We start from the raw sequence: 12555 nt of genomic DNA, 5'->3' as shown, positions 1-12555 counted from the left end.
TGAATGGGTTATGGGTGGGTAGATGGATTGGTAGGTTGATGGGTGGATAGGTGGGTGGATGGATGGATTGGTGGGTGGATAAGTGAGTGGATAGGTAGGTGACAGGTGGGTGGATGAGTGAGTGGATAGGTAGGTGACAGGTGATGAGTGGATGGATAGATGGGTGGATGGATGGTTGGGTGAGTGGGTAGGTGGACGGTTGGATGGTTGCTTAGTTGAATGGGTTATGGGTGGGAAGATGGATTGGTAGGTAAATGGGTGGATGGGCAGGTGGGTGGATGGGGGGCAGGTGGGTGGATGGATGGATGAGTGGATGGATGGATAGATCAATGGACAGATGAAGGAACAAATGGTTGGATGGCAGATGGACAGATGGCTGAATGAATAAAGTCAGTGTCTTCAGTGACCTTGGCTTCTTTCCGATGTGTACTCCTAGTTTCACCAAACCATGCTTTCCCTGGGGAGGTCTTCTGTTTGCCATAGAGCTCCGCATGAGCTGAAACTCATCTTCTTGGTAGTAAGAGCATCACCCAAAGGACCTCAGAAGGAAAATCAGGTCCCAAGAAGGCAGATTTCATGGCCAGGGTCACTCAGGGAGGGCAGACTGGAGGCCACAGCAGAGTACAAGAAAGGCCTCCTCTCTGCCAGCCCTTGGTCTGTGTTTCACTCCTAGAAGACAGGGCAGGAGGTGGGCAGAAGATCCTCGTGCCGAGGAAGCGAATTAGGAGAGAGGAAGCCGGTTGTGATGGCCCTTGCTCCCCATCCTGCTTCTCTCCCTCTGTTCTCGGCTGTTCCTCAGCATAACAGCTGTTCCCACCGTGGGCCTTCTGAGCCCTCCTGCACATTGGCTTCACCATCTGCTGCTTCCAGGGAGGCCTGTCCAAGACCAGGGCTTGGTCGCTGTTGGAGGGGGAGGGCAGGCCTCTGCAGTTCTGGAGCAGCCTGTCTTGACCTGGCGTGGTCTTGGGCAGACTCCGGGTGTTTGCTCCGTGGCCAATGTGGTAGCCATAGTGCCCCAGAGGGGATGGGGAACAGCTATGGGCCTGCCCTACCTGCACTATTCAGAGCTGCTGACCCCATGTGCAGCCTGTCCCTTCCTGATCCTAACCAGAGGAGGCCAGACGTAGATTCTAGTCCCTGCTCTGTGTGCAAGGCAGCCAGCACAGGGGTCCTGGAGGAGGACACTTCCCTGTATCGTCATGTTTTCTCTTCTTTCTCTTCTTTTTGCAAGAGAGCTGACAAGCAAAGGTCCGGACTGAGGGTTTGGGTGGCACACTGGTGGCTGTTGCCTTCCTGCCGCTGCTGGCGGAAGTCCCCCTGGGGCAGGTGTCTCAGCCTGAGCGTGGGACACATACAGTATCATTACACTGATTATTGCTTCTTCCCAGACGTATTGATCGGGCTTCTGTCGCTGACTCTGGCCAACTGAAAAGCTCTGCAACCCGTCAGAGCCTTAGGGACTGAGAGAGTGGCTCTGACTCAAGATGTATTGTCAGTCTAGGAGGTGATTTTTTTTTTTAATTGAAAAATTGGGAGTAATTTACATATTGTGAAATGTACAGGTCTTAGTACAGTCAAAGGAGTTTTGACAACTGTATACACCTGAATAACCATCTCCTACATTGAGACATGGAACAGTCCCTACATCTCCAGAAGGTTCCTCCATCTGGCAGGGGTGCTGAAGTCCCTGAGCCGGAGGATGTGATGCAGCGAGGTGGACAGAGGCTGAAGCTCCAGCCTCACCAGGACTCTCGTGGTGGCCTCCACCAGTGCAGGCCCATGAGAACCCAGCACCTTTGAGCTAACAGACAGGTGGGGAGGGGGCAGCAAAGGGACAGCTAGCCAGTAGAGGGCTCCAAGGCAAAAAGAGGGCTAGCAAGGTTCCCGGCTCACCGTCCTGCCTCCACGCAGGGCACACTCAGGTCTCCAAGAAAAGGGACATGTGACACCTTGTCCCAGGCAGGGGTTTAAACGCCATGTCCTGCCAAGAAGTTCTTCTGTGGACTGTTTCTACCTCCGATGCCGCTGGTTGCACTCTGTTCTTGTTTGCCTCCTGTGCTCAGGGCAGGTGGGGGCACCCGAGGACTGGTGCCCACACCAGGGCCAGGGCAGGTTTCTCCTGGTGGCTAGCATTCTCTCGGAGCAGGGCCCTCCGGGGAATTCTCTCAGAATGACTGTGCAATGCAAATGTTGTTATAGCAGCTGGCGAAATGTATTTTTAAAGCATGTTACTGATGCAAGTTATTTTCTCATCCTTGGACTGGAGCTGTGTGCGCTGTGCCCAGGGAGGGAGGTGCGGCCCTTGGGAGGGAACGCTGGAAAAACCTGCTGGGGCCTGGGGTGGGGGTGGTGGGGGGAGTAGAGGCACCTGGTGGCTCAGTCTGTTAAGCATCTGACTCTTGGTTTCTGTTCAGGTCATGATCTTAGGGCCGTGAGATCAAGCCCTGCGTTGGGCTTTGCGCTGGGCATAGAGTCTGCTTAAGAGGGAGCTCTGCTCCTCCCCATTGCGCTAGCTCTTTCCCTCTCTCTCTCTAAAGTGAATAAATAAACCTTTCAAAGAAATAAATAAACCAAGATACCTGCCCGGAAACACAGGCTGTAGGCAACCCCTTGGACCTGAGTGTGCAGCCAGGTGGAGGTCTTGGGGCCAGTTCTGAAACCCCAGGTTCTGAAGGGGTCTGTTCCTACAACACAGAGCTCAGGAAGGAGTCTCCATGCAGGCCTCCTGGCTGTCAGGACCCGGAGCAGGGGACAAGGCCCACTCCAAAGCCCCAGCGCCCCTCCCACCACCAGCCCCCGCCTCTGCGGGCTCCCAAGGCCCCGTGTTCCCCATGTTTTCTCCGGGAGGGCATCCAGGAGTCTCTATCCCGCCCTCCCCATTTCTGTCCATGGCCCAAAAGTTAGAATCCTATTAAGGTCGCAGTTCCCTACATTTGTGACGTAAAGCCAGTCTCGGAGAAAAGTTGGGCTGTTCAGCATCAAAATCCTATTACCAAACGCCGTGTTTCCCGTGCGCAGACACCTGGCGGCTGGGAGATAAGTGGGAAGGAGCTTCTGATTGCGGCTTCTGCGCTATCTGCCCAGCCCAGGCCCACTGCGGGGAGCCCGCGCCCCCCTTCTCTGTGCCTCCCCCGCCCCCTCCAGGGCTGGGTAGCCTCACAAGGCCTCCTAGTGCCAGCGGAGAAAGCCAACTAGAAAGTCCCTGTCGACCCTCGACCCTGGGATGACTTCCTCTCCCTGGCCCTGCCCAGGAGGGTGTCTGGGAGCTGGGATCCTGTCTGCGACCCCACAGAAGAAAGGTGATGGGCCGTGGGGAGGAGGGGCTCAGAGTATCCTGGCGGGGGGCTGTGCTGAGGCCCAGGGAAGCAAGTGTGGGGATTAAGGTTGGGGAACATGCTGCCCCCAAGCTCTCTGGACAGACAGCCAGGGCTGAGAGATGGGCTCACAGAGCCAGCTCCAGGCTCCCATCCTGCGCACTCCTGTCAGCCTAGTGAGGATCACTGACCCCGGCTCTGTGATCCCCTGCCGGATTCCATACCCTGCCCTAGGGCTGCGTTTGTGAGCATCCACGGGCCCCCTGTGCCCCCTGCAGGCAGGTTGGGGCTGACTCTTCAGCTGGCCTGGGGGTGCCTTCAGGCCTGGGCCACCTTCTCTCCTGCTACCTGCCCTCAGCTGAGCCCCCTCCTGCAACCTGCTGCTCCATGGTTACTCCCTTCTGAAAGCTGGTCACACCCCAGCCCACTCCCACTCCTCCTATGTCCACAGGGCTGTGTGCAGCCCTCTGCTGCAGACAACAGAATGTATTGTAATTATCTGTTTAAATCATGGCAATGCACACCCGTGCTCCTGCCCAAGCCTGAGTACTTGGCAGGTGAGGAGCACAAAGGGGCCTGTCACCACCTGTGTGGTGGGAGTGGTCTTCCTCATGGGTGAGTGCAAGGTCTCTCAGGCAGGGGCACAGGTGGGGGGACAGTCAGCCTCCAGGCCTCACCCCTTAGCCCCATCTGGCCGCCTCCATCCCCATTGGACTCTGACCTGCTTGAGGGCCACGTGGGATGCACCCTCGGTTGCCCCCCAGCCTAGCACAGAGCATGACACAGCTTCCCCAGGGGTGTTGAGAAGGGTGGGAAGAGCCTGTCTGGGTCACCCTCAGGGTCTTCTCTCTTTCCTCACCTCTCCCTATCCCGTCTGTGCTTTCCTTCACAGCCGCGGGGCCTTGCCCACTACAGAGGTGTGGGACGTGGAGGGGGATGTGGGAGGAGACAGTTTGTCCACCAGGTAACCTGGGCCTCCAGCTGAGGCTCAGGGTTTTGCTTTTTCCATTCACTTATTCATCCATCCAGCAAATGTTTGAGAACCTCGTATATGTCGGGCCCTGGGTTTACAGTGGTGAACAAAACTGATGCTCCCCAGCCCTCAAAGGCCATGGGTGAGTAAAAAAACAAGTAAAAATGTAATGACAATTTGTGACAAGTGCCACCAAGGGGAAGAATGAGGACTTGAGAGATGAGATGGGTCGGGGTCTCACAAGGAAGCAGCAAGCGAGAAGATCTCCCTTGGGGTGGGGTCAGGGGATCACTGGGTCCCTGGTTTCTAACCTGGTCCCTTAGAAATCTGAAGCATCTGAAGCCCTCCTGGGGACACAGGAGAGACTGGGAATTTGTAGCATCTTGCAGCCTTAGCCCCCTTCTCTGCAGGGGCCCCCTGTTCCTCTGCACAAGCTTCTCTTGCACCCCCGCTGCCTCCCAGGGTGACCTGGGTGTGCCCCTCACCACCTGTACCTCCCACCCACCCCATCTTCTCACTGGCCTAAAGCCACCCTTTACATGGATCCTTGTCTAATCCCTGTATCAGGTATGTGTTGATCCACTGGTTACCCCAAACCTTAGCAGCTTTAAACAATGATCATTTCTTAGCCTGCGGTTTCAGGGGTTCAGGAGTCGGAGAGTCTGAGCAGCTCAGAGGCTTTCACAGGGTTGTAGTCAGCATGCCGGCTGTCGAAGAGGGGCCCCAGTTCCTCCCATGGGTGTCCCCATGATGTGGCGTGAGAGCGGGTGACATCATTCATGACCTGATCTGAGAACTGAGACGCCATCACTTCACTGCATTCCAGTGGTTGCAGAGCCCAGCCCTGGCATGAGGTGGGAGGGGACTGCGCCAGGGGACAGGAAGTGAGGACTGTCAGCGCTGTCCTGGAGGCTGGTGCCACAGCCCCCAAAGCAGACAAGATTGTCTCCCAAACCCTAGGTCCTGGCACTCAGCCACCTGCTACATATCCCCCCAGCCCCTGATGTGCCAGGGGCTCTTCAAGCACAACAGGCCCAAGTCTGAAGCCAACCTCACAAGCCTTGGTTGGGAAACCTTATTAGGTAGCTGTTAACATATATTGAGGTGTCAGGAATACTGTAGGGAGCACACGTAACCCTATAACAACCTGCATCATCAACCCAGCTGGGAACCCTCCCCCCCCCCCCCGCCCCGGTCCTGCCCACCATCCTGACCAGTCTCTATCCACCTTGTGTGTCTCAGTTTCTTGTATGATCGCCAGGGGTTGCCTCCAGGTGGAGATTCCTGCTTTGATTTTTAGCTCCTTCCACCCCATCCTCACTGGTGCCAGATTGAGCTTCGTTTTTTTTTTTTTTTTAAAGACTTTATTTATTTATGAGAGACAGAGAGAGAGAGAGAGAGAGAGAGAGAGAGAGACAGGCAAAGGGAGAAGCAGGCCCCATGCAGGGAACCCGATGTGGGACTTGATCCTGGGTCTCTAGGATCACGCCCTGGGTTGAAGGCGGCGCTAAACCGCTGAGCCACCCAGGGATCCCCCCAGATGGAGCTTCCTAAGATAAGACACAAGTCTGCATAGTTTCCTGCTTAAAATTCTTCAAGTGGCCATTGCGGGTCCTTGGCGTGGTGTTCCAGGTGCCGCATGATCTGGTTCCCGACTTACACGGCAGCCTCATCTTCCAGCATGTCTAGTCCCAGGCTTGGAAGACACCTTCCAGCCCCTCCCGTGTGGTTCCATACCTGCTGGATCACCTGCTCCGCTCCCAAGCCTTTAGGACTCCCTCCAGGGTGGGTCACCTCCTCTGGGAAGCAAGAGCATCCTCTCGGGCTGAGCGAGGTGCTGCCCTCTGCTGAGGATCCCAAACACCCTTACCCGTCTCCATTGGTGGCGCTCGTCTGTGCATTCAGCCCCTCACACGTGTTTCCCGAGCACCTGTTGTGTGCCAGGCACCGTTCTAGACCCACCGGGCACAACTCAGATCTGCCCCGTGGCCCTCTACGTCTCATGCAGGCCCTTCTCCCATGTCTCATGGGACCTCTGGTTTGCTTGTCATCTGTCCCTCTGCACAGCGGCCCGCTGGAGGACAGGCCCGCGTGGTGTTCTCATCTGTGTCCCCGGCATCTAGTGTGGGAGGGTCTTGATGAATGTTCAGTGCTTCTGGAAAGGGCCTGCTGGCCTCAAGTTCCCTGAGTGCCCGAAGCAGGGCTCTCGGTCCTGGTCATTGATTCCTAGACTCAGGGACCCAGGGTGATTCGGTGAGGGAAGCATGGAAAATGCGCTGGAGAGCCTGGGGAAGCTTTGGATCGTGCCCTGGGTGACTCCTCCTCACCAGGCGGTTGTGTGCACCCCAGCCACAGCTGGGCTGGAGTTCTCCCGCATTTGGGGGACACTTCTGGCCTGGGGCTCCCCCTGTAAGCCTGGCTGTCACGAGGGTCACACAGCCCCCAGCCTTTCCTCCAGAAACTGCTTTCCCCATCCTGGGGAAAATTGCTTCCCAAATTACACCCCTCCATTTCCCGAGCTTTAAACACAGCGCGGAGGACACATAAATTGCATAAGGGCCTTCTCATTCCCGTTGGATGCATTGAATAATGTAACATTCCAACAATACCTAAAGGTACACTGTATTATTAAAACTCACTGGTGTTAAAAAAGGTAGAAGCAGGAGCAGCTTGGCTACAGTAACATTGTCACAGACTCCCACTAGATGCCAGAATAATAAAACCCAAATTTATTTATTTATTTATTTATTTATTTATTTATTTATTTATTTATTTATTTATTTATTTATTTGCCAGAGACAGGATTCACAAGGCATGAGGGGAGTCAGGAATGAAGCTGGTTTCTGGTTTAAAAACGGAAGGAGGAGACTCATTTATTCTGAATATTATGTATTTCCTATAACCTTTACTGTTGCAGTGAAGCGCCCATATTATCCTTCTCCTGGCTAAAGAGGTGGCAAGTTTTGCTTTCTTAGCATGAGCCTTATGTCAAGCTCTGGGTCTGGTTATTGGCTTGGGTTGTGGGGGAGCAAAGACCAAGAGGAATCGGGGAAGGGAGAAATGGGACAGGTGCACGCCAGCACCTGGAACGGTGCCTGGAGGATGGGGGAGGCGGGGTGGCTTCAGAGGGAGATGAGGACAGGAGGTGGAGCCTGCCCACCTGCAGAGTCCTGAGTTCATGGTGGCAGTGTAGTGGGTAGGACAAGTGGCTCCGCTTGGTTTGGATGTGTTGGTAGTTTTTAAAAAACAAATCCTGGGACGCCTGGGTGGCTCAGCAGTTGAGCATCTGCCTTCGGCTCAGGCCATGATCCCAGGGTCCTGGGATCGAGTCCCACATCGGGCTCCCTTCAGGGAGCCTGCTTCTTCCTCTCTCCTTGTGTCTCTGCCTCTCTCTCTCTAATGAATACATAAAATCTTTAAAAACAAAACAAAAACAAATACTAATCCTTGCCTTTACTTTGAATTTGCCAAGTTTTATCTCAGTCCAACTGCCGGGTGAGTTTGAGTGAGTTTAGGGTGTGTGGTACAATGACTCGTATGGACATGCTGTGAAGAGGTCACCGCGGTAGGGTGGGGTGACACCCACGTTCACACACGTTTTCCCGGAGAGACGAGTTCTGAGATCTGCTCTCTTGACAACCTTCCTGTTTACAGCACAGCATGGTTGAGTGCGGCCATGTGCTGTCTGGGACTCACCTGCAGCAGGAAGTCGGGACCTCCCGACTTGTCACCTGCTCCCCACTCCCTGCCTCCCTCCGGGAGCCACCCGCCTGCTTTCTGTTTCATTGGCAAATCCTCTGGATTTCCTTTAGCTCCTGCCAGGAGAGCCAGTCGCAGAAAAACTTCCTCTGGGAAGTGAAATGAACCAGCAAAGGTGTGGTTTGGGGAGAAAGGCCCCATCCTAGATGGGCGGGTTGAGTCCCCTGGGATTTGCTGATGCCATTTCCTGAGTCCCTCTGGGATTTGAACCAGAATGTTAGGCCGACGAGGAATGGCGCTGGGTTCAATTCCTGGACTTGGAGTCGGGGCCCGTGTGCCAGCCACAGGCCCAGGGAGGGGGCGTAAAATGAGGGGTGCTGGCGGGTTGTCTCTGCTTTTCTGTGTTACCATGTCTTGCATCCTGTACATGAAGCCACTTCCTCAGATGACCCTGCTTGGAAGGGACGATTGCCATCCCTGGCCTGCCCAGGTGTCCTCAGGTCCAGGTGTGCCTTTCTCTTCAGAGATGTGGAAAACAAGCCAGAGTGGACGCTTTGTGGCCGGGACCCCTCTCCACCCGGAAGCCGTGCATGTGGGTGTCTGGCGGGCTCAGGTGTTCACCTGGGGGACGCGACAGTATTTGGCCTTCCCCCCACCTCTGGGCATCAGCAGACCCACATGAGCGGGGGTTATGGTCACTCAGTACCTGTCAGGTCACCTAGGAAATGTTCCTCACCTGTGCAGGGCTCACCTACACTTGGCTTGTCCTTCCTTCCCTTGTTCGTTGAGCAGGTGCTGCTGAGCACCTGCTGTGTGCCAGCCCTGGCCAGGGGCAGGGGGCACGGTGCTGAGAGGGACCAGCCTGGATCTGCCCTCACGGGATAAGCTTTGTCCTGTTTTGATGATGGTGATGATGATGATGATGATGATGGTGATGATGATGATGATGATGATGGTGATGATGATGGTGGTGATGATGGTGGTGATGGTGATGGTGATGATGATGGTGATGACGGTGATGATGGTGATGATGATGGTGATGATGATGATGATGATGATGATTTGGCCAAGTTCTCCTCCTCCTGAGGTCCCCTGCCCTCCCACTCTGAGCCCTGTGGTGGGCAGAGGACAGGGGTCCTCAGGGAAGAATGAAGGGGCCAACTCTCAGTCCAGTCCCCCTCGGGGCTGGAGTTAGCGGGCAGCCAGAGGACCTTCCCGTCCACACAGGTCTATTGTAGCAGGAACCTCTGCCGGGCCCGGGGCCTATTTGTGTGTTGGCTTATTATTATTATGACTTTTTTGCTGAAGACACTTTCTAGAAGTCCCAGTGTTTATGTTTCTATCTTCTCTCCCTAATGGCAGGAATCCCAACAGGAGGCCTTCTGCCCCCTTGGGAACAAAACAGGGAGCTGGGCCGGCTCCGTGGCTGCCATGGGCCTTGGAGACTTGAACTGGCAGCTGGGATGGGAGGAGGGGTGAGAATGGGCTGGAGAGACCTGCCCTGAGACTGGCCTCTCCCAGCCCGCTCCCTGCCCTTGCCCGTGGTAGGCCTTCCCTGGGAGCATGTCCTTCATCCTCCTGGGACCCCCACCACCTATGTCCAGCCTTCCTGGGAAACTGAAGCCTCTGCCCACCTGCAGATTATTTTGAGGGCTCCCCCTACTAAAGCCAGGGGGTTGGATCCTGAAGAAGCAGGTTGAGGGGTCGGGAGGGTCCTGGCTGCCAGCCAACCCTTGTGTCCACTGTCCCTGGGCTTCCTCAGTGTGGGGGTCCCCACCGCCTGCAGCAAGAAGGACGTGGACGTAGATGCCAGTCGTGGAGGCTCCCTGCCTGCCTCTGGCCCTGGGCTGGGCACTGACAGTCTGGGACCGCAGCACTGTGCTTGGTGCGGGGGGGGGGGGTGGGGTGGGGAGGGATGCCCAGTGAATGTGATTCCCAGCAGGGGGCAGGTGTGTGGGAAGGTACGCAACTCCTTCCCCTGCTGGATTTGGGACAGCAGGTCATGGCCTTGACCCTGGGCCTCAGCTGGGCAGGCCGGCAGCCTGTGCTGCGGGTCTCATGGGCTTTCTGCTCTCTTTTCTTCTCCCTTTTTCCGGAGCCAGCCCTGGGGCCTTGAGAGTCGCCATAGCTACTTACTTGCTTGGCCTTTTGCCGCTTACCTTTACTATTCTGTGAAGAAGGAGGTGGGACCAGCCCCTCCCCGGGGCAGCTGGAGGCCAGTCTGCACTGGGGTGAGTCCTGTGTCCCAGAAAACCCCTGGGCAGGGGCCCCGGTTCTGTCCTGTGGGTGGTGGCTGGTGTTTCCTCCTGCAGAGTAGGAGCAAACATGTGCTTGCAATCCCGGCCAAGCTGGGACATGACCTCTCATTTAAGGCGATAAAGGGCAGCCGGCCAGTGGTGAGGCTGGCTCTCGCCCGGGTGCCCCAAGGCCTGGCAGTGCAGGGCAGCTCGCCTGGGATTGGGGGGGGGGAGCACAGGGCTGCTCATCCCTGCCTCGATCTGCTCCCAGGGACCCCATGGCCTACGCTCCCCCATCGAAGTGAGCGCCGCAGCTGTGCACCGCGCAGCAAAGTGAAAATAACCTCTCTTGTGGGGGCCTGCGCCACTCCTGGGGAGGCTGTGCAGAGCTGGGGCGCCGGGTGCCCAGCATGGGAGTGTGGGGGGGTGGGGTGTGACGGCGTCACCCTGCAGGATCTGGGGGCTCTCTGGGTTCCTGGCCCTGCAGGATCTGGGGGCTCTCTGGGTTCCTGGCCCTTCTCCCCGCCCTGTCTTTACTCCCTGTCCCTGGTCACCTCTCCTCCTTGGGTTTGGGTACAGGGGTGCTGTCTGCCCGTCCACCTTGCTCCTGTTCCAGGGGGTCTGGTGCAGAATGAGTTCCAGCCCCTGCCTCTTGTGCTGGCTGCCGAGGAGCAGGCATTTGGCTCTGCGAGTGCCCACCTACTTGCCCTCTGCCCATCAGCTCGGTCACCACCTGGAACCGCCTCTATGGGGGCTCCTCTTTCCTCCACCTGGGCGCCTGCCTCCCCCAGCCATTTCTCCCACGGCCGTTAGCACCGATCTAGGAGAACAGATCACACACTTGATTTTCCCATCAACAAGGGGCCTCATGGAGCTCAGTGCGGCTTCCCATCCTCTCGGTGCCCAGCTCCTGGTGCTGTGCATGGCACGGATGGTCACTGAAAAGGCCTGTGGTGCCCGGGCATTTCTGTGCGGGTGGCAGTGCCCTGTGAGGTTGGCCCTGCCATTTGGGATGTGGGTGGTTCTCCTTTAAGTAACTGGATTTTAGGAAAAGAAACAAACTGGTAGTCTTTTTCTTTTTTTCCTTTTTTAAAGCTCCATTGTGGGATTTCTGGGGATGTGCCAGTGGGAGCCTTTCCATGGAGGCGGGCTGGGGGGACCACTCCCCAGCCAACCCGCCTTGGACCCTGCCCTGGAGCCGGTCTTGGGGGACTGGCCAGAGAGGATGCCCTGAATGGTCTTGGGGTCCTACCTGCCTGTTGGCATGCATGCAGGTTGGTGTGAATTAAGCAAAGAAAGGCCTGACAAGGCCCAGGTGCCCCCCCAACCCTGACTCCAAACAGCAGCAACCTGTGGCCTTGTGTTCCCTGGGAATCCTGACTCCAGGGACTGTAGGATAGTGTCCTACGGAAGCCTGATGTGTGCATAGGGGACAGTTCCTTCATTCCTTCACTGGACAAACACCGAGGGAGTGCCAGCTGTGTGCCAGGCACCGTCTAGGCACGCTGGGGACGGGTATTAAGACAGACCCATGTATCTGCCCTCAGGCATCTGTGTGGTAGCAGATGTGATCAGCCCCGGGGAAATTCATGGGGCAGAGGAGGAGGGGATGCCAAAGGGCAGCCGCTGTGATTGGAAGGGTGTTCGGCTCCAGGTTGGCCACTGGAAGAGTGCTGTGTAACAGAGTCCCCAGGGAGGGAGGGAGAATCCAGGCAGTTGTGCAGGGAGGAGGGTCCCGAGCAACAGAGGCACAAAGGTGTGGTGCAGGGGGAGGCCCGCGTGCGTTGGGACGGAGGGACGGCCTGGAGGCCCGGGGGCTGCTCAGGGTCCCGTGGGCAGAGGAGGATTGACCAGGAAGCACTGAGCCCACAGCTGAAGCAAGACCCTGCAGCTGATTTTTGCCTTTGTAATCTTAGGCCCCCCCCCGCAAATCATGTAAGCGTCGAGGTCACCAAACCTGGTTTCACTTGGCTCGCAGGCCAGTGTTGCAACCCTGGGTGTTTTCTCCCGGGGACATAGGACGCCGCTGGAGGGAGATGTTAGGAGAGTGACTTCACCCAGAGAATCTCTTAAAAAGAGAGGGACCAGGGGGCACCTGGGTGGCTCAGGGGTTGAGCATCTGCCTTTGGCTCAGGGCGTGATCCCAGGGTCCTGGGATGGAATCCCGCATCAGGCTCCCTGCATGGAGCCTGCTTCTCCCTCTGCCTGTGTCTCTGCCTCTCTCTCTCCCTGTGTCACTCATGTAAATAAATAAAATCTTAAAAAAAAAAAAAAAAAAGACCAGCGAGTTTTGGGAATGGTGGCTGTGGGGAGTCCTGGACCCTGTCCTGGG

At 56.5% G+C, this 12555-nt stretch overlaps 1 protein-coding gene across 9 annotated transcripts in view; it reads left to right on the top strand.

Moving 5' to 3' along the window:
- The window catches only part of RBFOX3 (RNA binding fox-1 homolog 3), a 446818-nt gene that overhangs the window by 123675 nt on the left and 310588 nt on the right, over nucleotides 1-12555 (top strand). The gene's annotated exons all lie outside the window — the stretch shown is intronic.

The sequence above is a fragment of the Canis lupus genome, chromosome 16 (assembly GCF_048164855.1).
Source record: "Canis lupus baileyi chromosome 16, mCanLup2.hap1, whole genome shotgun sequence".
Taxonomy (NCBI): domain Eukaryota; kingdom Metazoa; phylum Chordata; class Mammalia; order Carnivora; family Canidae; genus Canis; species Canis lupus.
This window is presented reverse-complemented; position numbering and strand designations above follow the sequence as displayed.